General features: G+C 47.0%; 1 protein-coding gene across 1 annotated transcript in view; it reads right to left on the bottom strand.

Moving 5' to 3' along the window:
• LOC119401303 (nose resistant to fluoxetine protein 6-like) overlaps window positions 1-27,719 on the bottom strand; it is a 123,356-nt gene that overhangs the window by 35,688 nt on the left and 59,949 nt on the right. The gene's annotated exons all lie outside the window — the stretch shown is intronic.

Genomic DNA, 27,719 nt, shown 5'->3' with positions numbered 1-27,719 from the left:
AACGAGTAGGCCGGCTACGTCACGGGACCCTGGAGTGCTTTTCGAAATCGAAACTGCCTCAAGTCCTAATATACGAGCATATAAATAAACATTCGTCTCGCGCTGGGGCAAATGAGTTTCGTTGCCGTTATTAACGAGACTGTCACCTCTGATTGGGAGAAAAAAAAAAGACGTTCACAAATTTTCTGTCACCCCTCCTTTAAGACATGCAAACTGCACGAAGTTATACTACGGTCACGTAAAAGCGCGTGCGTTGTTCTTCAGTCGCGCGTACAGGCAACATCGGCAGCTGATCAGCCCAAAGAAATTGTGACACTTGCTGGGCAAATAAAAACGAAAATTTAAATAAAAAACAAATTACGACTGGATTCTGACAGCGTCCATGTCAGACCAGACTTTGCGTACAGCAGCCAAAAAAAAAAAAGCGTGACGAATGTTCCAATCTTGAAGCAGTTTGCGCATGCGTGTGGGAGCGACATTGGTATAAAAGGCAAAGCCGCATGGTCGACAAGTAACAGCGGTTTAACTCGGTGTTGGCAACGATCCGTGCGGCTTCTTCCCGCGGTGGGCACTTCGCGTGTTCCTGCAGATGTGCTTGGACGACCGATTCACCGATCGAGCATCTGCGTATATCGTCATGGCTTGGTGTCTGCGTACCAGGAGCCAGGCCTCATGGTTCCACCAACAGCGTTCTAAATGAAGGTGAGTTATGTGTTGTAATATTTTCGTTGGAGCACTCGTGTTCCGCTGCAGGTGGCAACGAAGTTTCATTTGTTCAGAGTAGAGTGGTAATACAGAAATTTGACATTAGCATAAAAAGCCTTCAAGAGTAATAACAATTCATCGGGTTTTACGTGCCAGAACCACAATATGAATATGAGGAACGCGCTTCAGTATAGTAACGGATAACGGGTGTGATGCAGGTTCTTTTTCTTATTTACGAAAGCTCTCTAAGACTGAGCGTCGGAGAGCTTTAATAAGGACAAAGCCGTTGGTTTAACAAAGAACACACGCAACATTTAAGTATACACTGAAGAAGAAATAACTATACATAGGCAAACGCTTAACAAAAAGGTCACTGCACGCGGTAACATACTCTTAATAACAAACAAAATGCGAGTTCAAAGACCTAAACTGGACAGTCTAGTTCTGACGCGGCTGAGCAGCGGAGCGGTGAAGAAGACGAGTTCATTCTCACCAAATGGCTTCGGGCTGGGTGACTCACACGCGACGGGAACGCGGCGGCTCAGGCTTGTAGAGTTGACGCGGGCTGGCTGGTGACGAAGAGGAAACGGTGGCTGCTGGCCGACGCACTGAGATGCCAGGGCAACCTGGCCAGGCAGCTGGAAGCACAGCTCGGGCCCGCAGCCCAACTGCTGCCGCAGGCCTTGGGGTGGAGTTCACGCACCATGTCTATGGCCTCTCACGGGAACCCGATGGCAGGAAGCCCCGGCCGGTGTCCTGGAGGCTCGGGCCCGAAACCCGACGGCCATCTTCAGCGCCCGGTCCGGCGACAACCTTCTCCTTGCCTCGTTCCCTTCGAACTCCCCCTTGGAACTCCGTGCACAAGGCTTTTCTCGCTCTCCGGTCCACTTGTCTACTCTTCATTGGACACTGCTCGACCGGCGCGTTGACAGGTGATTGGCTCTTGAGATTACCGGTGTTGTTTCCTTATTGGGCCACGTGTCCGTCGAATCCTTACACCTCGCGCCCTCGTGAAGGTTTTCATCGTCGTCGTCTTCCTTTCGGCACTGTGCTCATCTACGCGCGCGCACGCCTCGTCGTCTTTTTCTTTCTGATGCACACGTTTCAAAGGCGCACAATTCAAACGCGCACTCCACTCATCACAAAGGCCCCCTTTTCGAAAAGTTTTTCGCTTTGAAAAACTGCTGCTCAGTGCGCGGAACATATAAGTGATAGACAGCACACAATAATATCACTCACAACACCGACAACCAGAACGCAACACTTGTTCACTTGCCTTAGAGTAATTAACCAATTGCGTTATATTACCATGATATAACACTAAACAATTAACACCAATGAGTGCCAATTTGTAGTCTGCTCTCTAATCATATAGACATCGAGAACACAGTGTTCACAATAAAGCTCTTAGTCGTATTCACACAACTCAAGTCCGTTCGTTATAGGCTAGAAGTCATTACTCAGTTGCGCGCACTATCCGGACCTAACGAACACACAAGTACAATGAATATTTGAAACCTCAGCCCGTTTAGTTCAACCAATGCTTTCCTTATACAACAACAAAAACCTTGCCAAAAGCTATGTTATATCACATTCAACCTCAAATGAATGTCCACAACCAACTCGTATATCTACAAAACATATAAATCCGTTGTCCAAAGTCAGGAACCCGAAACAGCGACCGGTCATTGAACTTGATGCTCATGTAATAGCGTCCCAAACCAAACGTGTGGAAGTTTTCACATGCCGACAAGACCAAAGAAAGAAAGACGCTTTCAAGCGTGGTCGGTAAGACGCGTGTCTAAAAACCCACGTGAAAACAACTGGACGCTCAATGGAATTCCTAGCCACAGCACAGCCAGAATTCAATCCCAACACGAGGCGTTGCCTCCAGGCGCACCGAGACAAGAGCGTCCACACGACGTCTTTCCTCACGCGAACGCCTTCCTCTGGCCAGCGCCTCAGGAGGCGTTGCTCTGGCTCACGATCTCTTAGCCGACACGAATTCTGCGTGTTTTTTGAAACCAAAGACGCTCCAGCAAACGCAAAAATTTCATCGGTGCTCGAAGAGGACTGCGCTTGCAATCGGCTATCTTGTTCACCTTCAACCGATTTATCGCTAGGTTCCACACTAGTGACCTTTACACATTGGCCATCCTGCTCGGCCGCATCAGCATGTACAAACAAACGCGCTTTCGACTCGATACTGTTTGTTTTGATGAATGCTTCTGCCCTCTCATCCTGCTCTCTCAGAGAAGTAGCATCTGCGCTATTCCCAGAAGTCACACTCTTTCTCTTTAACAGTGAGTTGTTCACTTCATCTTCGACAATGCTTGTGGCGCCTGAGACCACATCCAGCGCTACACAAGAATATGCGGCCACCATCTTAAACCTTTCTTCACGGCACTCGCCGTAATCACCCAGGTGATCTTTTTGTGCTCCTTTAGTGGAGCTGTTGAGAGGCAATCCTACCTCTTCCTGATACCTGCTTGGCCTCTCAGAGGTACCAAAGCACGACTTACTCTCAATGGAACTGTCCTGTTCCATGCTTGCGAAGCTGTTCATCGCTTCATCAAGCTCAGCAAGATTTCTGCTTTCTTGGCTGCCCACCTCTCTGCCATCCTCTATCTGAGCTCCTGGCTCTAACGAAAGGCTATGGCGAGGTTCAAGGCTAACCTTACAGAAATCTAATTCGCTCCCGCAAAAACTGCTATCGGAGCAAGCATCGACCACTTGCCCATAACTCTGGCTCTCAAGGTGCGTCTTCTCATCCATCGCCACTTCGAGTCGCCGCTCAAGTGCTCGCCTCTCCACTTCGAGCTGTTCCATTTTAGCCCTAAGCTCCGATTCGAGCTTCTCCTTCTTTGCCTTTCGTTCTGCAGCCCGTTCCTCTCGCTCTCGCGCCATTCGCTCTTCATACCAAGCTCTGAACTCCGCGCCCTCGAGACCCATGCGGTCTGCGAGTTCCAATATTTCCCACGTGCTCGTCATGGCTTTAACTATTGAACAATCAAGTTGAAAAACAAACGGCTTTGTCCTGTCGCGGACGCCAATTTGTGATGCAGGTTCTTTTTTCAGTTTACGACAGCTCTCTAAGGCCGAGCTTAGGAGAGCTTTATTGAGGACAAAGCCGTTGGTTTAACAAACAACACACACAACATTTAAGTATACACTGAAGAAGAAATAACTATACATAGGCAAACGCTTAACAAAAAGGTCACTGCACGCGGTAACATACTCTTAATAACAAACAAAATGCGAGTTCAAAGACCTAAACTGGACAGTCTAGTTCTGACGCGGCTGAGCAGCGGAGCGGTGAAGAAGACGAGTTCATTCTCACCAAATGGCTTCGGGCTGGGTGACTCACACGCGACGGGAACGCGGCGGCTCAGGCTTGTAGAGTTGACGCGGGCTGGCTGGTGACGAAGAGGAAACGGTGGCTGCTGGCCGACGCACTGAGATGCCAGGGCAACCTGGCCAGGCAGCTGGAAGCACAGCTCGGGCCCGCAGCCCAACTGCTGCCGCAGGCCTTGGGGTGGAGTTCACGCACCATGTCTATGGCCTCTCACGGGAACCCGATGGCAGGAAGCCCCGGCCGGTGTCCTGGAGGCTCGGGCCCGAAACCCGACGGCCATCTTCAGCGCCCGGTCCGGCGACAACCTTCTCCTTGCCTCGTTCCCTTCGAACTCCCCCTTGGAACTCCGTGCACAAGGCTTTTCTCGCTCTCCGGTCCACTTGTCTACTCTTCATTGGACACTGCTCGACCGGCGCGTTGACAGGTGATTGGCTCTTGAGATTACCGGTGTTGTTTCCTTATTGGGCCACGTGTCCGTCGAATCCTTACACCTCGCGCCCTCGTGAAGGTTTTCATCGTCGTCGTCTTCCTTTCGGCACTGTGCTCATCTACGCGTGCGCACGCCTCGTCGTCTTTTTCTTTATGATGCACACGTTTCAAAGGCGCACAATTCAAACGCGCACTCCACTCATCACAACGGGCCAACAAAAAAGCAGCAGATAGTTACTCTCGTAGAGAAAGAAATCTGATGATGAGAGCAGTGCTTTAATAATACACAGTAGTCCTGTTATTCTTTCATTTATTTGCTCCTGCGAAGAATTTGGGACGCTTCTTTCAACTCGACCGGCTTCCGTCGACACCTAGCATGTTGCCGTCCTATACATCACAAAGCCTACCGAGTAAGGTAACTTGACTGCGATACCGTGATGTGTTCACTTCAGTTTTGGTTGAAGGTAGTCGCGTGTTTGCACTCTTTTCGCGGATTCTGCGAGTTCCAAAGCTTAGAAATCGGCGCCGTGACTTTTGTCCTGGCGTGGTTTCCTTTATGTGGTGCATATCTGTTACCAGTGCCGATAAATGTAGCCGCACTGTTGGCAAACATTGAAACAATCTGACCGCAGGTTCAGTGCCGTCGACCAGTCGTCTTAGTCGCGCTAGTTTGTTTTTTATGGCAGAACATAAGCATTTTGCGCCGAATCAAGTAACCCTTTAGTGTAATGAAAATTCTCTGTTCTGTGGAATACACTGGGAATAGATTGAAGTGCATGTAATGCTCTACAAATTAGGTACGATAAGGTGCGTTAGTGCCCCTCTGGTATTTTTCATCATGCAGGAAGGTATTGAACACTTCACGAAGTTGAAATCATCTCTTGCATGCAAAGAACAGACTAGATGATCACCCAGAACTACGTAGATGCGTGCCAGATTGTATTCTGGCCGATAAGTTAACGGTGGTTTCTTGGCCCACACTCGGTACAACTTGCACCGTCACGCGCGCCAAGTGGCTGACGCGGCCAAGAAACCACCGTTAACCTATCGGCCTACCGCTGCAACGGAGCCGGCGTGTCGCGGCCACAGCAGATTTCGTTCGCTCAAACCACGGCTGAGAGCAGCATGTTCACTGCGCGCGAATGCGCTAGTCATGTGGTTCTTTTTGTATTTTGCGGGCTTCCTTTGCAGCTTGGGAAAAAATGGTATACGTGAGACTTTCTTTATAGCAAAAAATTCAATTCGGGTTTCTGAAGACGCTCTCGAACTTTGAAAGTCGCAATTCCTGCCTAAAGTGAATGTTTAGCGATTTAGTTGAATAATCCTAATTAACAAATTAATTACCAAACAAAAAATTGTCTGTAGTGCACAAGGTGACTGTCAGCAATTTGCAACTAATTTCATTCGCCTGCCTCTAATATTGTATTTTAACCCTTGGCTAAAGATAGCTGGGGCACCCGTTATATTGGCGCAGAGCGGCGGAGGCATAACCATGTATGTATTAATCCTAATTACACGTTAACTGCAGATATGGGTAGCTATAGCACACAGTCTCGCGGAGCGCATGCATATTCCAAGGTACTTATAGATTCATATGATCAAGATAATGAAGCTAGATATTGCATATTCGCGGATGGGAGAGGATGGCCTGCAGTGGAAGAATAGTCATTAGTGTACAGGAGCAAGGACCATTTCCTTTACCAGGTTGCGATCTGTCGGGAGCATTGACGAAGTCGACTATCCATACGAGGTACGTCCGAGAACTATCGAATTTTAGGTCATGAGAAATAAATTTGAGTAGAAGGTACAAAACCCTCATTCCCTTCAATATCTCCTCTGTAATGGACACACTTCTCCTAGCGCTCCCGTCCTTGTTGGACACACTTCTGGCATGCACCTTTATAAATGATCAATCGGGTCGTCGCATTCCAAATCTCTTGGCTCGAATCTGATTCGTTTCGGCGGCATTTTCAGCTTGAGAAACGCCAAGTCACACGGAGCCTGTTAGGGAAGTAGAGAGCTTGACGAATCGCATAAATGTTTTCTTGACCGAGTTTCTTCTGCTCCATTGCAAGCAGTTTTGGTACCAATTTTGCGGACGCTCTCCTCATGCCCAAATCCTTGCGTATACTGGTCCAATGCATAACTCCATCTATCTCGTTCGGAAGTTCTTAGACTGTGGTGTGGCGGTCCTCCTTGACCAAACTCCGCGCTTGCAGTTACATTCTGATTTTGACTTGTTGAGGCTCTATCTTAACCCGGTTCCCTGTCCACTGATGTGCGGCCACTTGTGAAGCGGTTGTACCACTCCTGTGTCCGATAGGTGCTCATGTCGTCGTCACCGATAGCCTAATGAATCTTACAGATGGTTTCTGCTCGAGTGTCGCCGTGCTTTCGGCGAAACTCAATTCAATATCGCTGCTCTTGTTGTTCAGTCTTTTTACAACTTGCTGGAATCCGGATAGCGCGCCTTAAACATCCTCAGTCGTGGGCCGCTTGCCAGGAACTGACGCTTTCCGTGCGCGGAACAAAATTCACGCATGCGCATAGATGTTTCCTTCATATCCCCAACGAAGGAAGCCTCCGGCACTTTGTTTTACGCGAGAAAGAAGGTTCGATACTCTTTGCAAAGGGAAGGTTTACATTTACACTCAGTTTAACAGATGAAGTGCAATGCTGTCGCAGATATGCAAGAACTTAAGTCAACAAAATGTGTAACTCCGCAAGTCTCGTGGTCTGCTCGAGTCGAGCACGAGCCTGCGCGTGAGGCGTCGCGACCTGCTGCAAATGAAATGCGAGAAACCGAAAACAACCAAACGCTAAGTGATGCGTAACGACACATTGATATTCGTATAAGTGAGTTTATTTCTAATGCTCAAAACACGTTCACGTATTACTCAGCCTAAGAAAGAATAAATCTCATTTCGAGTGGTAAAAACGTTAAATTATTTCTTACGAACGCGCTTACTGCAAGAGTCGATGAGGGTGGCGATTTGGGCTTGTTGGTATGGTTGCATGATAATTGATGGTAGCGCAGGCCAAAGACACGGACAAAAGAAGGCACATGAGACACCACAGCGCTAACTTTCAACAACTATTTTATTACCAGCTGATCCCGCTAGTATATGTACTCTCTCACGGTCATACGTCACGTGTGCATAGCTCTGACACCCATAAAATTGTAACCTACACGTGTACATCACATACATGACCACACTGTATCAAACGCATTTTTCTTATAATGCTTATCCACAAAGCAGTTTTATCGCGAATACATGTAATCCAGTTCCTTATTTGATAACACCACTGACGGACTGCTCACACACGCGTCACCAAACGCTGAAATCCTGCTGGCCTCCATTATCAGTCGCGTCATCTCGCACCTACTCCTACTCATGATGGCCGTTTCATGAAACTTAGGTCTGCACTTACATGTGTGACAATGCAGGGAAAGAAAACCGTCAGGAGCAACTCTACTTACTTTGCTATTATGTTCGCGCAATCTATCATTTATACATCTGCCGGTCTGTCCGATGTATGACTTTCCACAAGTAAGTGGAATCTGGTAGACGACACACGTGTTGCATTCAACAAACTTGTTTCGATGCTTCTTTTCGCATACCGCATCTATTATCTTGTCTGGTCTTGTGTTTCTGCATAGGCTCACCAATTTATTAGGGGCTGAAAAAAACTTCTACCAGAGGATGTTCGAGCGCTCTTCGGAGGGTGTACCCCTTCGGAAGGGCATAGAACGAGGATCCTGAAAATTCAGCGCTCAGAATGGCTTCGACAGGTGCGGCTTTTCAGAGCGTTCCTAGGGGCGCAGTTGCACCGGACGCACGAGCCATACACAGCGGAGATACAGGTTCGGAAGCACCTACGTATGGCGGACCAAATGACAGAATTCCACTGGAATCTTCAACTACAACGGTTACGTGGCTGGGTGGACAAAGTGCGCGTGAGTGCGACTTGCAACGTACATGTGGCGGAAGGCGTCTGCCTCCCGGACTTTGTGCGGGAAGTATTAGGACTCGGGCCAAAGTTTGCAGTGCAACCCCAAAAGAAGAAGCCGGAACTGTTATCCATTGTGCGTCAAGTGTCGAGACGGGCTCCCGAGGACCAAGCCACCAGGATCATCAACGAAGGTGTAGACGCCTTGAAATTGTGTAAGCCTCCTTGCCGTAATTTGCCTCTAAAACGTGTGGAAACATACTTGACACAGCATGCCTTGAGTGTACTCCCAGTTGATAAAGAAGGGGGGTTTGCCGTATTTCCACATGAAGAATTTAAAGAAAAGGCTAAAAATGCTATTACGGCAGTCTTCAGCAAAAAGGATATTTCCATTGCAAAAGTGAGAACAAAAGCAATAGAACTGTGTAAGAAGATGAATCTAGAAGGTGTCCTTAGCGGTATGAGAAAAAGTAAGAATGATAGTCTAGATGCATTTTTTAGCGCTAAAACTCATAAGGAAGGTGTACCATACAGAGTGATAGTATCCGAGAGAGACACGTGGCAGAAGGCTGTTGCTGTGTACCTGCAAAGGATATTAAACTTGCTAGACATAAATGACCCCTTCATGACAAAAAGTTCGGAACAAGTGTTAAGTTTGTAAGAGAGCGGAAAGACCTAGGGTTAAAAGCGTTTTCTGCTGATATAAAAGATCTATACTATTCTCTGCCGCAATCAGCAGTATTGAAATGTATAGGTAAATGTATCGATGAGCACGGAGCCGTTAGATTCAGCACACAGGCAGGCACATCTGTGGACAATTTTTTAGAATTACTTAGATTTTACTTGTCGTCAACGTTCATAAAGTACGATGGTGCCCTGTACCTGCAAAAACAAGGAGTATGCATTGGCTCGTGCTTAGCTCCAGTTTTAAGTAATCTGTTTTTAGCGGAATTAGACAGGGACCTAAAAGAGCGCCTGCAAGAATTTAATGTGAATGTATTTAGGTACGTCGACGATTTCTTAGTTTTTATCGATGACACATGTGCAGAGTTTGCCAATCAGTGTACTAATGTGTGTAGCGTTTTTCGTGACTGTCTTAACCCACTTGAAGTGACTTTTGAAATGCCATGCGACGGAAGAATTAGATTTCTTGACATTAACTTCGTGTTCTCTGATGAAAAGACGTGCTGGAGCTATGGACCCAGAGCAAATAAGCCGCTGTTACAGTTTCATTCCGCGCACACAAAACTTGTCAAGCGGGGAATCGCGAAGATGTGCTTGAGTGAGGCACTCAAGAAGTCATGCCAGTGCCTAATGCATGAGAGCTTCAGACAGCAGGTCTCGAGGTTAAGCGATGCCGGGTATCCTAAGAACCTCGTCGTGTCGGTTGCAGAAGGCTTACATAGAGAAGTGATAAAGAAAGGTTCCGAGGAGAAGGATAGGGCGAGCCCAAGCAGGAGGAACTTTGCTGTCATTCCGTACATACATAAGTTCTCTCACAGAATAAAGAAGATTGCGGAAAAATGTGACACAAAGGTAGTTTTTTCAGCCCCTAATAAATTGGTGAGCCTATGCAGAAACACAAGACCAGACAAGATAATAGATGCGGTATGCGAAAAGAAGCATCGAAACAAGTTTGTTGAATGCAACACGTGTGTCGTCTACCAGATTCCACTTACTTGTGGAAAGTCATACATCGGACAGACCGGCAGATGTATAAATGATAGATTGCGCGAACATAATAGCAAAGTAAGTAGAGTTGCTCCTGACGGTTTTCTTTCCCTGCATTGTCACACATGTAAGTGCAGACCTAAGTTTCATGAAACGGCCATCATGAGTAGGAGTAGGTGCGAGATGACGCGACTGATAATGGAGGCCAGCAGGATTTCAGCGTTTGGTGACGCGTGTGTGAGCAGTCCGTCAGTGGTGTTATCAAATAAGGAACTGGATTACATGTATTCGCGATAAAACTGCTTTGTGGATAAGCATTATAAGAAAAATGCGTTTGATACAGTGTGGTCATGTATGTGATGTACACGTGTAGGTTACAATTTTATGGGTGTCAGAGCTATGCACACGTGACGTATGACCGTGAGAGAGTACATATACTAGCGGGATCAGCTGGTAATAAAATAGTTGTTGAAAGTTAGCGCTGTGGTGTCTCATGTGCCTTCTTTTGTCCGTGTCTTTGGCCTGCGCTACCATCAATTATCATACTGCAAGAGGTCTCGCTAGGCCCCACAGTGTTGCACCTGTTTGAAACGGTGTCCAGTATATATGATAACGCAACTCATTTTATCAACGTTAGCTGTGATAATCCTGACGTTTCGTTTAAATTGCGGAACGGGGGGGCTGGTCAGGCCCGTAACTAGGGGGGGGTTGAGGGGGTTCTGACCCCCCCCCCCGAAATTTTTTTGATGCTTTAACTTTTCGGGTGATACTAAAATATTTACACGCCTTCACAGCGACCCCCAGCTGCCAAAGTTACACTGCAACTTTCCTGGCATTGCTTCCCTCTTCTTCCTTTCTTCAAACCTACCAGAACACCTCAGCGCTCCCTCCCCCGCACGCGCACCTGCCCTATTTGTACAGCTTTGCACTTCGCCCTCGCGTTCCTTCGAGTCTTTTCTTTTTCGTCTTTCACCCCGTAGCAGCTCCTTTATTGATTCCAGATGCTTTCCTTGTGCATTGCCGCTGGAGAAGTTATCCGTCTGTGCGGACCGCACGTGTCGGCTTTGGGTTTCTACGAAAAGCGCGTCTCCTTCTGTGAAAGTAAACAGTTCGACAGCAACGGCAACACCAACACGACGTGCGCAAATTTGCCAGGGAACGAAACCCCTAAGCGGAAAAACTCAGCGGCGCATTCCGAGGACGCAGGCTGCAGGGTAAACTTTTCTCAAACTGTAGTCTTCGCCACCGAAACGAATCATCGAAGATGACATCTACTGAAAGACTGGCATATCCGAGCAACTTCGAACAACCTTAACCACACGCAAGGAAATCTACCTCTTCTGTACACACAAGGTATATGCGCCTCCCTACAAAGCACACAAAGCGAGGATACAGCCGGCACACAATCCGGCACCAGCGGTCAACTTTCACAGGAGAGAAAAAACGCCGCCAAGCTGGGCTGCGCGCGGGAGTACAGAGGCTGACGTCACAGCCTACAAAGTGCATTTTTGGGGGGTCACGGCTATTTAATTAGCGCAGCCCAGAGAGAATTATGCAGGCGCCCAGGGAGCCGTCTGTGAAAAGGTGACTTTTTCACAGGAACGGAGCAACACCTGCTTTCTGGACTGTACCACGGGAGTGCAAATGTCTCGGCAGTGCATTCTTGGGGGGTTCACGTATATTAAGGGGAGTATGGAGTGCCCATGGAGTCTTCTGTGAAAAGGTCTTTAAGTAGCGTTAATCCAGTTTGCTGCAGCGGGAGTACAATAATGGTCCTGCATGCACACCAGCTGTAGCGGCGTTCAGAAAACACATGCGCCACGCGGGAGCCGGCGCGTTCATCACACTTCTACATTCTAGCCACTGTAAAGTGGATAAGAGAGGAAGAAAACATTGCCCGCCGTTCACGCCAGGCAGTCGAAGCAGTCGCAAACGTCTTTTTGGAGCCACTGGCCACTTCTGTGTGCGTGCACAGGATTGCGGCAGCAAAATGAAAAGACACTCTGCAACAACGAAGCAAAGGAGTCTTGCGTCTTACTTCAAGAAAGTTCGAACCGATGAAGCGGACGGAGAAGAACCGCCTCCTTCGAAGGATAAAACTTCGCCCTCCTCAGCACTGGTGGAAAGCCAAGCGCGTCGGAACTTCTGTAGCGACTCAGGAGAATGCACCGGTTTATGTGAATCACCTGAGAACGAACACAAGCAGGACACCCATGCGCCGCCGGAAAATGATGGTGGCCGCAGTGCAACTCCAAGTGACCTTTGTTCTACAGTCAACGCTGGGCAAAGTGACGCCTTTACCACTGGGCAATGCCCAAGGAAGGTGAGTGGCATGGCACCTACACATTCTGGTTCGCCTCCCCTCTGTGCGACGAGTGCGAATATTTTGGACTTGGGACTGTTTGTCTCGAAAAGCAATAATGTAAATGATCCAGAGACGACGGAGAAGCTGCTGCTCAATCCGTGGACCCCTCCGGCTAACTATGATTATCCAGCCACAGGGAAAAGGAATCTGAAGTTCCAACCTCACTGGGTAGATCGTTACCCATGGCTTGTTTATTCAGAGAAGCTTCAAGGAGCATTATGCAAATATTGCGTAGTCTTCGCAAGCGAGTGTGCAGGAAAAGGGGAGCACCAGCGCTTGGGCTGTTTTGTAACTAAGGAGTTCACCAATTACAAGAAAGCCATGGACGCCTTTAAGAGCCACGCATCCAGCAGTTATCACGCCATGTCAACAACGCTATCGGAGAACTTTTTAGCAGTCCGGTCCCGCTCACAGCATGACATCTTAACACAACTTGACCACGGTCTTAAAAAGCAGGCGGAAGAAAACCGCAAGAACTTGCTGCCAATAATAGAAACAATCCTTTTCTGTGGCAGGCAAGAAGTACCGCTTCGCGGCACAGACGACTCTGGTCCGATAAATATGTCTGAAGTGCTGCCATTGAAAAATGATGGAAATTTCCGCGCACTGCTTAGGATGAGAGCAAAATGTGGAGATGCCGCCTTGAGAGCTCACATGGAAACATCTCCGGCGAATGCGCTGTACACGAGCCCAAAAATTCAAAATGAGTTGATCACCCTCTGTGGTAAAATCATACAAAGAAAGATAGTTGAAAACGTCAACTCAGGTTCGTGTTTTTCAGTTCTAGCTGACGAGGCCACTGATATATCTCGCACCGCCCACATTTCCCTATGTGTAAGGTACGTTGGACACGACACGTCGGGAGTGCCCATACTTAAAGAAGATTTTGTAGATTTCGTTCCCGTGTACGATCTCACTGGCAAGGCGCTGGCGAGCACAATCCTGAACAGCCTTAGAGGTCATGGCTTTGACCTGAACCTACTTTGCGGGCAAGGATACGACGGCGCGGCATCAATGAGCGGCCACCTTAACGGTGTTCAAGCCTTCATTCGTCAAACAGCGCCCAAAGCGTTGTACGTGCATTGTAGCGCCCACTCGTTGAACCTTGCTCTGCTTCACGCATGCAAACTCCCCAGCATCCGCAACTGTTTGGGAACTGTATCCTCAACCTGTACGTTTGTGAGAGCTTCGCCACAGAGGACGAACCAACTGCGAGACAAAGTAGAAGATTTAACACAAGAAAAAAGAAAATCAGTTCTCTCCTTTTGCCAAACAAGGTGGGTAGAGAGTCACGATGCACTTCAGCGTTTCCTTGAACTGTACGTGCCTATTGTACAATTCCTCGAATATTTGGAAGAAGAGGCCGCGTCATCTGATACTTCATCAAAAGCTTCTCAACTGCTCAATGCCATTACGAAGCCCGAGTTTGTCGTTTCGCTTCAGATCTGTAGCGACCTCTTCTCTTGACACTGCCACTTTGCAAGTTTCTTCAAAAAATTGACTGTGACTTGGCTCAAGCGTGCGATCACGTAAAGAATGTTATAGACGTTCTTTCCACAAAAAGGGCTAGTGCGGAAACGGAATTTAATAAGATTTTTCTGAAGTCGCTCTCTTTGCTGAAGATCACAAATGTTGAGATGGCCCTACCACGCATCACTGGAAGGCAGATGCAAAGAAGCAACGTACCTTCTGCTACTCCCGAAGAGTACTACCGGAGGAATGTGTATTTGCCTTTGCTGGCTGACTTCGAAAATCAATTAAGAGACCGGTTCGATGCCCATAAGAAGGTCGTGGTTGGCCTTAACATGCTGCTGCCGAAATTCTGCGCATCGGCTAGCCTTTCTGATATTGATGATGCAGTGCAGTTTTACCTTGGCGACATTCCTTCCGCTAATGTCATCGAGGCAGAGTTCACACTGTGGGTGAACAAATGCTGCCAGATCGAAGAAAAGAATCGCCCAGCTTGTGCTTTACAGGCCTTAGAGATGTGCAACCGCGACTTTTTTCCGAACATCCACAGCCTACTTTCTATCCTGGCGACTTTACCCGTGTCGACGTCGACCCCGGAACGGACTTTTTCCACACTGAGAAGGCTGAAGAGCTACCTTCGAAATCATATGAACAACGACAGATTGACCGGACTAGCACTGCTCAGCATCCATCGAGAACTTCAAGTGACCCCAAAACAAGTCCTCACAGAATTTTGCAAGTTGCCGAGAAGGAAAAACTTCCTCGTTTAAACTTCCCTCTATGTTTCAAGAGTCGATTAAAAGCTAAACCCAGCTAGCCCAAGCTTCAACCCTTCTATTCTTTCGCAATTACGAGGAAACTATCCAGCAAGCAGAATGTGCGAACGGTAACAAGAAGATCGGAATGTCGGGCGACTTGTTTGTTTGCTTGCATACATACTGTCACGGACTGCCATTTTTGCGACCCGGCGTAACGGCAAATTAACGGGCGCCGCACTCCCCCGCTGACCGGTGGAACCGTTCGCTCATGAAAAGACTGGTCTTTAGTGCAGGGAAGTACTGAATGGGGTGTTCTTCTTCAAACGTTAGTCGCCGATGTTTGATCCTTTGTACCTACGGCGGCGTCGGCAGGGTCGTCAAAGGCCGCGATGCACCCCGAACCAGCTGTAGACTGCAAGACGCACCGGCTGAAACCAAGGAAACTGACCATTCCCACGGGCAAAACTGCTTGTGGACAAGCCGTATGAGAGAACCCCAACAGGTTGTCACTCTCGCTCAGTTGAGGACCCTCTCCTAATTAAAAAGGGACGCGGTCAATATATTTTTAGGGTGGAGTTTCTAACAATGAAACGTGCATGATTGGACCCATGTAGAGGTCTCTTTTCCCCCAGGACGAGAATGAGGGGACACGGAGGTCGATTTAAGCGCAGGATTTCGCCTTGCTAAGCAGTCTAGTTGCTGACCAACATGGTGTAGAAGGAGATCAAGAAGTATCCCTTAAGTGGTTGTGGCTCCGTATCGGCTGGCCACCTAAACTTAGCCATTCGTCTAGTTGTGACGCGAAATTAACGTCTGTAACGTAGGCATCGGTACTTGAATCTCGAGTAAGTTCAACCTGCCCGAGATCGGCTTCAAGCACTAGCCTACCGGAAACACCAGCGCTGCAACACCGCCGACATCGCAGTTGTGCCAGAACTCTCTCTGACTTCTTGCATCCGATCGTCGTGGACTCGAAGCTGCCGGTCATCACAGGTATCCCTTCACCTGCTTATACCTTCGGACTTTCTCATCTGTAGTTTTATTGTTGGTTAGTTTTGTGTAGTTTGTAATACTTCTCTCTTGTAAGCTGATTTATTGATTTTATATGTATTTTGTTAGTTGGTATTAAGTGTTGTACTAGATTCCTCGTGCTGCAATATCACTAGAGTTTTGTTTTTCCCCACACACGTCTCTGATCTCTTCACTGTCTCTGCTTACGTACGGAACGACCTAACCTGCTGCCATTCCCGTCGCCGACTTCGCGCTGGCGACGCTAGAGTGGCAGCTTGTAACACATACATACCGTTTTTGTACCGTGGTTACATTGTGTTACTTCATCAGGAGCCGTTGGTCGCGGTGTCCCCGGCTTTGGTGGTGCTATTGTCCAAACTTATTTCTTGCTTTAACCAGAATTTGAGGTTGACATACCAATTTCTTTATTTGGGTACAAATAATTGAAAAGTACCATCGAATTATTACAAGTAAGCGATGTACTTGATTTATTCACAAAAATAAGCCAGTATAAATCTTAAAAAATGGCAGCCGTTCTACACGCAAACCCCCCCCCGAAAAAAATTCCTGGGTACGGCCCTGGGGCTGGTGTAAGATTTTATCGAGGGGGGCACCGAAGTGACTGTTACTGGGTAAACAAAATTACTTTTCGGTGATCGTACAGGCGCGTACCCTTGTGAAGGAGTAGCTAACAGTCGGCGATCTGTTCTTTTATTTTTTGTCCCCAGTCCTGAAACCTGTCTTCGTGCGAGATATGTGTGGCGCTCTTTCTTTTTTTTCCTAAAATAGTCAGGTCCACCGAGAAAGACGCAGTTTTTTGCTGCTGCTGCAAATCTGGTTGGGGCTGCTCCAACATATTTTGGCAGGGCGCTCATGTCATCAAATTACCTCACATATATAATGCGGCTAAAATCTGTATAGCCCACTATCGTCGGTATTCAAGAGTAAAATTTGGATTTCGCTCTTATAGATTGGAACATTGCATTTGGGTTAAATTAGCTTGTAAAAAGTTTAAATCGCAACGAATGAACGAAACAGCAATATTTTGCGATAAAATTAACACCATCCTCGTGCTTCCCACAGTGCCGTCCTTCGTTGCATGGCTCGAATGGCGATGACTAGATCAAGCGGTCCTTCCAGGCAAAAGGCGCACCATTCTGGACTGTCGGCAGCGTTATCTTGTTCTTGACATCCGTTGAAGGCCTTCAAAAAATGCTTCAGCGCTTCTTATTCTTGTTATTCTTAGCTCATTTTATGCCGCACCCTTTCGGACCACTTCTTCTTCAAAGAATATATTGGTGCTCAAAAACATTTCAGTTGTGTTCATTTTCAAATGTACTGTCTTGGAACGAAAGGACATTATACTGTAGCGAAAAACTCAAAGAAACACTAAACGGCAGAAAGTAGGAAAGTCGGCCTGTTCCTCTGTATATTCGAGTTTTTGCCTACATCATGTCGTTCAAGTACAGCCGTGGTCACGTCTCTGTAGAGCGCACGAGCAGCCGGTTTTTGTAAAGTCACTGGAACGGGAAAAGTACCGCGTTCGTTTTCTCTTCGCCGCCGCGCCCTTTCGTTGGCTTCGCCACATAAATGGTCCAGCTCGCTCGCCTCGCTAGTGTGTCCCGGCCGCCGACGCACGGCGCTTTGAAGGGCGATTGTTTTTATAGCCTCAGAAAAGCGTGCAGGAACATCACGACATCCCGTATCGTTTTGACACTTCATCGCAAGCCTGTCGAGGCATCGAAAAAGGCCTGGATGCTGCGCTTTTGGGTCCAGCAACCGGCGGGAAACGGGCGAAGCCCTCCTTGCTATTCCCAGGGGGAAAAATGCCAAGGGACGGGCTGTGTGGCTGTGTGCACAGAATACGGCGCGAAAAATTTGTTCTCACGACTGATACCCGCCTTCGTGAGGCAAGCGTTACATTGAGAATTCGTAAATTTTGTTTCGGGGAATGTTTGCGTCTCCGCTGCACTAGTGCAGCTTGTTTCGCGGGGTTGCCGCAGAAGGTTCATGCACAATAATGATTGCCGGACAGCTGTTAATTATGTTTGGCGTAAAATTGACGCCTTCGGGCTCACATATAACAATCAGTGCGCCATGAAAACTGACTGCTAGAGATTGGTATTGCGTGACGTGACTTTATGACGAACATAAATAACAGTGTGTACCATAAAAATAATGGCACGCATGTCATGTCAGGCATATCATTTACATGCCATGCTCATGGTGCATTCGCGGCCGGTTCGCTGGCTTCATATGCACCAAAATCGGTATTGCGTGACCTGACTGCATGACGAACATAAATACCATGTGGTAACATGAAAATAATGGCGCACATGTTATGTAAGGCATGATTTACATGCCATGCTCATGGTGCACCCCCGGCCGGTTCGCATGCCTGATATGCACCAAGATTGGTAGCGCATGACGTGACTTTATGGGGTAGAGTTGCACCACAGTTGCATACATCGCCTTGTTTGTCTTTGAGGCAGATGAAGTCATTCATGTCATGACATCTAGTTCACAATATATCGCATGTTTGTCACGCATGCATGCAATTAGAATCTGGTATCACAACGCGTGACCTGTAATTTATGTTCGTCACACACCCATATCATGTCATACCAAATTTGGTATACATCCAGTTAACAAAACTGCCGGAAGCGCACAAAGACAGTGTAATTTAAACCATGCCGTACATGTTACGCATGTGCTGATTTTCACGCTACCACTTGTCATTCATGTTCGTCATACAGTCACCTCGCGCTATACCAATTTTGGTGTATATCAAGCTACCGAACCGGCCGCGAGCGCACCATGAGCGTGCCAAGTAAGTGATGCTGTACATGACATGCAAGTCATAATTTTCATGTTACCACCTGTCACTAACGTTCGTCATACAGAAATATCTCGTCATATCAGTTTTGGTATATATGCATTCATTAAACGACCGCGAACTCCCCAAGACCATGTCATGTAAATCATGTTTTACATGGTATGCCTGCCATGATTTGCGCGTTAGGACCAGTAACTTGTGTTCGTCATACACTCTTGTCACGCCATATCAATTATGATGTGTATCAAGCTAGCGAAGCGGCCGCGAGCGCACCATGAGCGTGGCATGTAAGTCATGCCTTACATGGCGTACATGTCATTATTTTCCATGTTACCACCTGTAGTTTATATTTCCCCTACAGTCATGTTATGCCATACCAAATTTGGTATACATCCCATTAACGAAATGGCCAGGAGAGCACATAGTCGTGGGCGGCTAGATGGATGGATGGATGGATGGATAGTATTATCTATCTATTTATGTTCAAACTCGCAGAAGTTCGCTAAGAAATTATTGCTTACGTAGGACGCTAGGGGACAACAGAAATAATACGTGAAAAACAACCCCCTACACACGCTTCATAATTAACGCGAGAGTGTCACGCACCGAGATTTGCCTAAATTAATGTTGGGGATGTTCTGTCACCTGCTTATTAGTAATTCGCAAGCATCCACATGTATGCGCATGTGAACACTTCAGAATTACGGATGCTCTTGCCGCAGGATATATATATCTATAAGGGGGAAGGTTATGATATTCCTCTAGTTTTGCTTGTTTTGCTCGCTAAGCCGCCGTCTTCTGGCGCTGCTGTCGCATGCGAAAAGCTACACCGCAGTTTGTATTTTCGCGGGGTACAAGTAAAAAAAATGGCTTCTGCTGGTCTTTGTACTTTTTTCAGTCATATAGCAAGTTGAGAAATCCAAAACACGACTAGACGCTTAAGACGAGTGCGGTTTAAACCCATGCACTGAGGAGAAAACATTCAACCAGGTTGAATATAAAGGCTTCCAGCTTTCATTTTTGGTAATTCAATATACATAAACCAACACTCTACCAGTATCAAGTGTTAATAATAATAATAATAATAATATTAATAATAATAATAATATTATTAATAATAATAATTGTTGAGGTTTAACGCCCCGAATGGGACGTTAACGTCCCGAATAGAATGGGAATGGAATGGGGACAACGCTTGGAGGAATGGAATGGGAAATAAATAAGCGCTTTTTGCACGGAATGGAATGGGAATGTAATTACGTCTTTTTCCGAAAATAGAGCACGTTTTCGTCTACGCGCTGTTTATCAAACTTTTCAAACATCAGCAAGTCAGAACCTTGAAGTTAGCAATAAAGCAGTATTTTTAAGATGGCTTGGCTTATGCACGGTACATTTATATAATAATTCTATCTGGGGTTTAACGTCCCAAAACCACGATATGATTATGAGAGACGCCGTAGTGGAGGGCTCCGGAAATTTCGACCACCTGGGGTTCTTTAACGTGCGCCTAAATCTAAGTACACGGGCCTCAAACATTTTCGCCTCCATCGAAAATGCAGCCGCCGTGGCCCACGGTACATTTATAAGCAACGCGCATACTACAATCCTGTCCTTGTATAGACTGTGTTGCTCCGAAGTCTCGAGCTGAGAGCTGGTCAACCTGCACTCCCACTGCTCCGGGGTGGGATAATTTCATTATTATCGCTATCCTTTTTCTTTGCATCTTTTCTTCGAGGTTGCTACGACTCGGCACATACCCGCGTTCGCATCGCCAAGCAAATAGGGCATTGGGGAGGAACTTATTTTGCTACACCCTTAATTGCTACCAGGGTGTCGGAACGAAATGTTTTTCGTTTTAGTTTTAGTTTCGTTCCACCGCAAAAAGTTCCGTTCCGTTTCTGTTCCGGAACGAAAAAAAAAAATGTTCCGTAACGGTTCGTAACGTTTTTTTTTATGGAAAATTTTCAAGCTAAAGTAATCATAAAAAAACATTTAATTTGTGATGTAGTTACTTGTCTTCCTCCTAAGAAAGCGGGACAAGGGTAAAAAACGTTCTTCAGAGGAGCGGAAGTAAATGTACGATGAATTCCTACCAACTAGCACAAACCAGTATACTCTTATAAGTAATAGTACTTATTTTTTCCTAATTCAATTACGATTTTTAGTGGGCTCAATGCTTCGTGTCAAGGGAGGGAGCACAATATCAGAAGCAGCACGTCATTGAGTGTACTCTATGATGTGCGAGACCGCTGTTCTGATAAAAAGATCGCCAGACCTGCGCGGAATGCGCAGCACTGTCACAGCGAAAGTTGGAAGAGCGGACTTTGTAGAGGCCGTTGTAGAGTCTCTTGAGGCAACTGATACAAGTACACATGCACGGTACCCACTACGCCATAAATCATCGTAATTTTTCTGAAGCAGCGAAGTTCCCACTATGTCATATTTCGTCATTCTTCGGAGAATCGTGGTAGCCGGTACACATCTGTAAGGCATTATGTGCGCTTTGTGCTGTGGCTGATGACGATGAAGAATTATGGCTGAGCACTTTGTAGTGGGTGGGAAGCATTAAACCACACACTCTTTGCGAAATTAGCATTGTGTGATGGCTGGTTGTCGTTTTACTCTTCTGCCACGCTGTATTACATATGTTAACACGATTCCTTGCCCGACATGACGCCTGTATAGCGTATTTTTGCGAAGGAGTTATAAGCCCCAGCGTGGCACTGTGGTTGAAGACTCGACTGCCACGCAGGGGGCGTGGGTTAAAATCCCATCCGATCCTATAAATCTGTTTCTCATTTCATTTTTTCTTATTTCACGCGATAGTGGTCACGGACACGGGCGGCGGCGGACAACTATGGTGCCAAAATCAGCTGTTGTGATCTCATAAGAGCCTTCGCTGTAACAAACTTCAGCGCCGACAATGCTCTCTACACTTTGGCCTACGTGACAGGCCCGCAAAAGTCCACTTTGCGTTAATATAAACACCTCTGGTTGCCACTGTTTTCGTTTTTCGCACAATTTCAACATATCTTTGCTTTGGAATTCCTGCCTGAGGTACGCGCTTATACTGTACCCTGAGATCTGCTCACATTACATGAGCTCAGTTTTTCTGGACTGCGAAGTTTTCTCGTGAACCGAAAAACGATTGAAAAAATTTCGGTTTCACTCCGGAACGAAATAATATATAAAGTTTCGGTTACGTTTTCGTTCCGGTCAAAAATATCGTTTTTTTCGTTTTTCGTTTTCGGTTTTCGTTCCGTTCCGACACCCTGATTGCTACTACTGTAATATGATGCTCAAATTAGTCATGTAGGCCTGAGTACATGTTTTTCGAAGTCGAAGGCCATAACGTATTCTCTAGGTCCACCTTTAGTTAGCCAGAGCCAAGGGTAGACGTGGTGTAAAAGTGTGAACGATCTGCCAATTTGTAAAAGAGAAACCGAGGCATAAGTTAGTGTACAAACAAATGCATTATCCCAGCAGATACTGAAGGGAGAAACAAATTATCCCTGCGCGTTGGTTCCCATTGGTACCCCCACACGAAAGCGGCGAATACTCTATGCACAGCCTGATCTTTATCTCACGAGCAGTTTAGTACCTGACGCACGTAAATAACCTTTGCGACAAGGAAGCCATTGCATAGCTGCGCAAAGGCGAACACAGAAAATCCTCCTCACCCCATTCATGCTTGAAAGGCGCGCTTGACAAGCGTGAGGGCTGACGAGCAGTGCGGCCCAGTGTTCCGTATTCGATGCAAAGGCACAAGGTGCCCGAGCGGTGCACTGTTCCAACTAATACCAGCAAATATAGACGGTTTTGTTCCCCATTAACCAAATCTTAGTTTTCTCCATATTCATGACCGCTCCAGATGCGTGGCAAAACTGCTTAGCCTTCTTGAACGCTACTTTTGTCAGCATAAAAATGCGTTATGTCGTCATTTTAGCATTAACACATTTAAGCTTAAACAATATTAAAACATCACCATTCGATCAAACATGCTGACCATGCAAATACTATAGGTAGCGGGAGAACTGCCCCTATGGGAATTAGTAGGGTGCATGTACTGCACGAGATATGTCACCAAGCTACTATCCCTTCGCCTTGGTTACGTGCTTTGCGTACTTTTGCAGTTCTTAATGCATCAGATGACATCAGCTTGATGGGGCGTTCATTCTTAACTCGATAAAACTATTAAGATGCCTTTCCTACGCTCAGGAATTACAGGAATGGAATTGGAACTGCCCGGCCATCCCCGGAGTGGGAATGGGCTAAGTTTTCTTCATTCCGAGGAATTGAAAGGACTGGAATTGCGGCAAGTTCTAATTCCCCGGAATGGGAATGGAATGAAGGCACCCATTCCGCAACTCTGCTTAGTACATACCAGGGTGTCGGAACGGAACGAAAACCGAAAACGAAAAACGAAAAAAACGATATTTTTGACCGGAACGAAAACGTAACCGAAACTTTATATATTATTTCGTTCCGGAGTGAAACCGAAATTTTTTCAATCGTTTTTCGGTTCACGAGAAAACTTCGCAGTCCAGAAAAACTGAGCTCATGTAATGTGAGCAGATCTCAGGGTACAGTATAAGCGCGTACCTCAGGCAGGAATTCCAAAGCAAAGATATGTTGAAATTGTGCGAAAAACGAAAACAGTGGCAACCAGAGGTGTTTATATTAACGCAAGTGGACTTTTGCGGGCCTGTCACGTAGGCCAAAGTGTAGAGAGCATTGTCGGCGCTGAAGTTTGTTACAGCGAAGGCTCTTATGAGATCACAACAGCTGATTTTGGCACCATAGTTGTCCGCCGCCGCCCGTGTCCGTGACCACTATCGCGTGAAATAAGAAAAAATGAAATGAGAAACAGATTTATAGGATCGGATGGGATTTTAACCCACGCCCCCTGCGTGGCAGTCGAGTCTTCAACCACAGTGCCACGCTGGGGCTTATAACTCCTTCGCAAAAATACGCTATACAGGCGTCATGTCGGGCAAGGAATCGTGTTAACATATGTAATACAGCGTGGCAGAAGAGTAAAACGACAACCAGCCATCACACAATGCTAATTTCGCAAAGAGTGTGTGGTTTAATGCTTCCCACCCACTACAAAGTGCTCAGCCATAATTCTTCATCGTCATCAGCCACAGCACAAAGCGCACATAATGCCTTACAGATGTGTACCGGCTACCACGATTCTCCGAAGAATGACGAAATATGACATAGTGGGAACTTCGCTGCTTCAGAAAAATTACGATGATTTATGGCGTAGTGGGTACCGTGCATGTGTACTTGTATCAGTTGCCTCAAGAGACTCTACAACGGCCTCTACAAAGTCCGCTCTTCCAACTTTCGCTGTGACAGTGCTGCGCATTCCGCGCAGGTCTGGCGATCTTTTTATCAGAACAGCGGTCTCGCACATCATAGAGTACACTCAATGACGTGCTGCTTCTGATATTGTGCTCCCTCCCTTGACACGAAGCATTGAGCCCACTAAAAATCGTAATTGAATTAGGAAAAAATAAGTACTATTACTTATAAGAGTATACTGGTTTGTGCTAGTTGGTAGGAATTCATCGTACATTTACTTCCGCTCCTCTGAAGAACGTTTTTTACCCTTGTCCCGCTTTCTTAGGAGGAAGACAAGTAACTACATCACAAATTAAATGTTTTTTTATGATTACTTTAGCTTGAAAATTTTCCATAAAAAAAAACGTTACGAACCGTTACGGAACATTTTTTTTTTTCGTTCCGGAACAGAAACGGAACGGAACTTTTTGCGGTGGAACGAAACTAAAACTAAAACGAAAAACATTTCGTTCCGACACCCTGGTACATACATCTGGTTTTTGCCTGTGCCCAGTTTTCTCTTCACCGCTATGAGGCTTCGTCCGTTCTAGACATGACTAATAAAAACATGGCACGAAGTAAGTCACGTGCGAGTCGGGCCGGTTCCCCTGCCCCTGCAGCATAAATTAAATAAAACAATACAACTCGGCTTCCTAGATGAAGTTCAGGAGCGGTCAATGCAATTCGCGGATCCATTTGGAATCAACGTCCGTCGACACTGTCGACGAGCTGAAGGTGAGGCTCTGATATTTAAAGAGTACTCGAGAGAGTATAGTAGGCGTTTATTAAAATAAAGTATACAGTGAAACCTCGGTGATGCGAATCTAGCTGGGCTACCAAAAATATTCGTATCATCCGAAATTCGTATCGTCAGAAAACATATAAAATTAGTATGCGACAAAAGAAAGTTGGCATACGTTTTGATTCAGTGTTTTTCAGGGCCGCAGCGACGTCATGAACAGCTCTGAATGGTTGCCAGTAAAGTTTTTAAACGACAACGATCATACTTGTACTTGTATATAAGGTGCACGCGCGCGTGTGTAATTAATGAACCAGATGCGTTGGGCCCCGAGACCGCTAGTAGCCCCTTCCTAATTTTACTACGCTTTTCTGCATGACACCAAAGTACTGCGGCGAAAGTGACTTAAGAAGCGCTTTGCACACGATAGATGGAGGCCAAGCTTCTTCAAGACCGTCCGCTTCGTCTCTTGGGGTCTTCGTCCACCTTTAATGGGACTTCATGGCGGACCCGCAGCCCAAGTTTCAGTCTTGTTTCATAGAACGTCTGATTGCGGGGACATGGCTTGCATCGACGTGGCAGGCACGTGTTAACACAGTACAAAGACGCTGCTGCCTCCAGCACAGGAGCACGCGTCAACGCGTCGAAAAAAAAAAAAAAGTGCGACGACAACGTCATCTGTAACCTAAACGTGAAGGCGCCTAAAGGCCTCCAATATTCGCGCGCACTATCTCGGAGGCAACGACGCAACGTTGATGGTCGCGCATGCCCGCGCACGCGCGTGACTGCCGCGTCTTCCGCGACAGCGCGGGCCGCACCTGTTCGTACCTGTGCGCTAGCGTACGTTCGTATCGAACGTTGCGGGGTGCAAATCGGTTCGCAACAACCGTACTCAAATACACTGCAGGCTAATGGGCCTTGGCCGGGACCACAGGAAAATTCGTATCACCCAGAAATTCGTACGAGCCGTGATCGTATCACCGAGGTTTTACTGTACAGTACGGTCCACTCTTAGAGGGAACACGCGAGCGCGTGGCTGACAACCCGCGCGGCGCTGACTAGCGGCGAGATTTGTAAATGCGGTGCATGCGCATACACTTGTAAGCAGGCCCGTAGCCAGGAATATTTTTCGGAGGGGGCCCACTTGCTGAAAGCGTTGACTGTTCGAGAAAAACGCCTATTTTCATTAAATATTTTTGGTAAAACACCATGTATCATAAAAATTTCGGGGGGGGGTACCCCCTCCCCCTGGCTACGGGCCTGCTTGTAAGGGCGGTGCGCGCCAGGCGTCGTCTGCTGCTTCTCCACCCATGCGCCAGGCAATCCTGGAAAGCGCTAGAAAGCGGTTCCGTTTTTTCGGGGTGGCGATTTATCTAGCCGTCACTCTGCATTCAACAGGCAGAAAAACAAACATCCGCATTTGTTTATTGCTGCACTCTTTTGCCAGGTTTAACTGGACTGGTTTCTAGGCTCGCTGAAAGCATCATGCGCATAATCTCCTAAGATCGACTATTTTTTACAAGATTATTCTGTTACAACACCTGCGCACAATGAAATAAAGCGTGCACAGGACATTACCCGAATGTATACTTGAAGGATGCATCTCGTTGATTATACTTTTTGCGACAGAGGATTATGGTGCAAGAACTAACCACAACACTTATGAAGGATGCAAAGCTGGTGTGTTGGCGCACGTCCGTACTCTTTTAAATGAAAAAAAAAAATCAACTTGTGCAAGAAAAAAGTCAGTTTCGCCGCAAGGCCGAAGCAATGAATGCGATAGAAAGAAACTAATGCTATATGAAGTGAGGCTCGCCAATGGATACTCTCAGTTCGAACCGCGCTCCTGTTGCAAAGGCGGCCGAAGCAGCGAAGGAAACTAGCGTGCTTCAAGTGTCGAGCTGTGACACTTGATAGTTCGCGCTCATCTTCTGTTTGTTCGTTTAGCGGCGTCCCTTGAGCTCGAGCGGCTTTCGTACGCTCCGTAACATGAGCGCGGACATCACGGTGAAAGCGTGAAACATCCCTCTTCCCCTCAGCACAAGAAAACCGCGCGAGCAGACAGCGGAAGGGCAAGGTTCTCCCTGCGCAAGTATAAGAAGAAGCGAGCGAGCTCGCCGACGACTTTTAAATGCGCCTGTCGCGCTCCTAACGCCATCTGGCTGGTAATGAAGAAACGCTTATAAGCGCAGCCGTCTCTGAGTCCGTCCATCGGTAAAGGGTGTGTATATAACGCTTGCCGTTACCTACGTAGACGATCTACGTTTCGTGGCGTAGTGGCTAGCGCCACTCGCTGCGGAACAAGAGGTCCCTGGTTCGATTCCGCGCTTCGGAAGCATTTTTCTGAATTATTTTTCTTTGGGGCTTTTATATATATATACATACTTATACATATACGGTGCATGACGGCGGCGACGGCGACGGCAAAATCCAGCCGAGACTGTCCATATAATTGCTATCGCAATAAAAGAGCACCAAGGGCTTGCGCAAGCCAGTTATACATTTTTCACACATTGCTACAGCTAGTGGCCACTTTCGATAACAGACAAGGCAATTGAAGCATGACGCAGCGAACATATATACTAAGTGTGCCTTTCCAACAATAAAATAACTGCCCATTCAACAAGTGGAAGGTAGAGTTGGTATCACTTGCTCCTAACTTGGAAAACAAAGGCGGTAAGAATCGGCGCATGCCGAGCGCTGGCGCATATAGAAGTAGCAGACGACGCGAGGCACGCACCGCTGTAATGAATCTACGCATGCGCTGCATTTACAAATCTCGCCAGCAGTTAGCGCTCCGCGGAGAGCCGGCCACGCGCTCGCGTGTTCCCTCTAAGAGTGGACCGTACTGTACATTGATTAGAACGCGTGTGCGTCGCTCGCACCATATATGTAACAAACGGTAAGCGTTTATCGCCCTTCGTTGATACTAACTGCAGTTGTTGCATTTTAGAAACGCTGGTTGTGCTTTCGCGTGTTGGCTAGCAGGTGAATGTATACCGCAGATATGTATAGTCGTGAGCAAGATGAGCTGCAACTCTGATATTACCTTTTGAATAGGCTATAGGCTCCGTGCAGAC

The sequence above is a fragment of the Rhipicephalus sanguineus genome, chromosome 1 (genome assembly GCF_013339695.2).
Source record: "Rhipicephalus sanguineus isolate Rsan-2018 chromosome 1, BIME_Rsan_1.4, whole genome shotgun sequence".
NCBI classification, from domain to species: Eukaryota; Metazoa; Arthropoda; class Arachnida; order Ixodida; family Ixodidae; genus Rhipicephalus; species Rhipicephalus sanguineus.
This window is presented reverse-complemented; position numbering and strand designations above follow the sequence as displayed.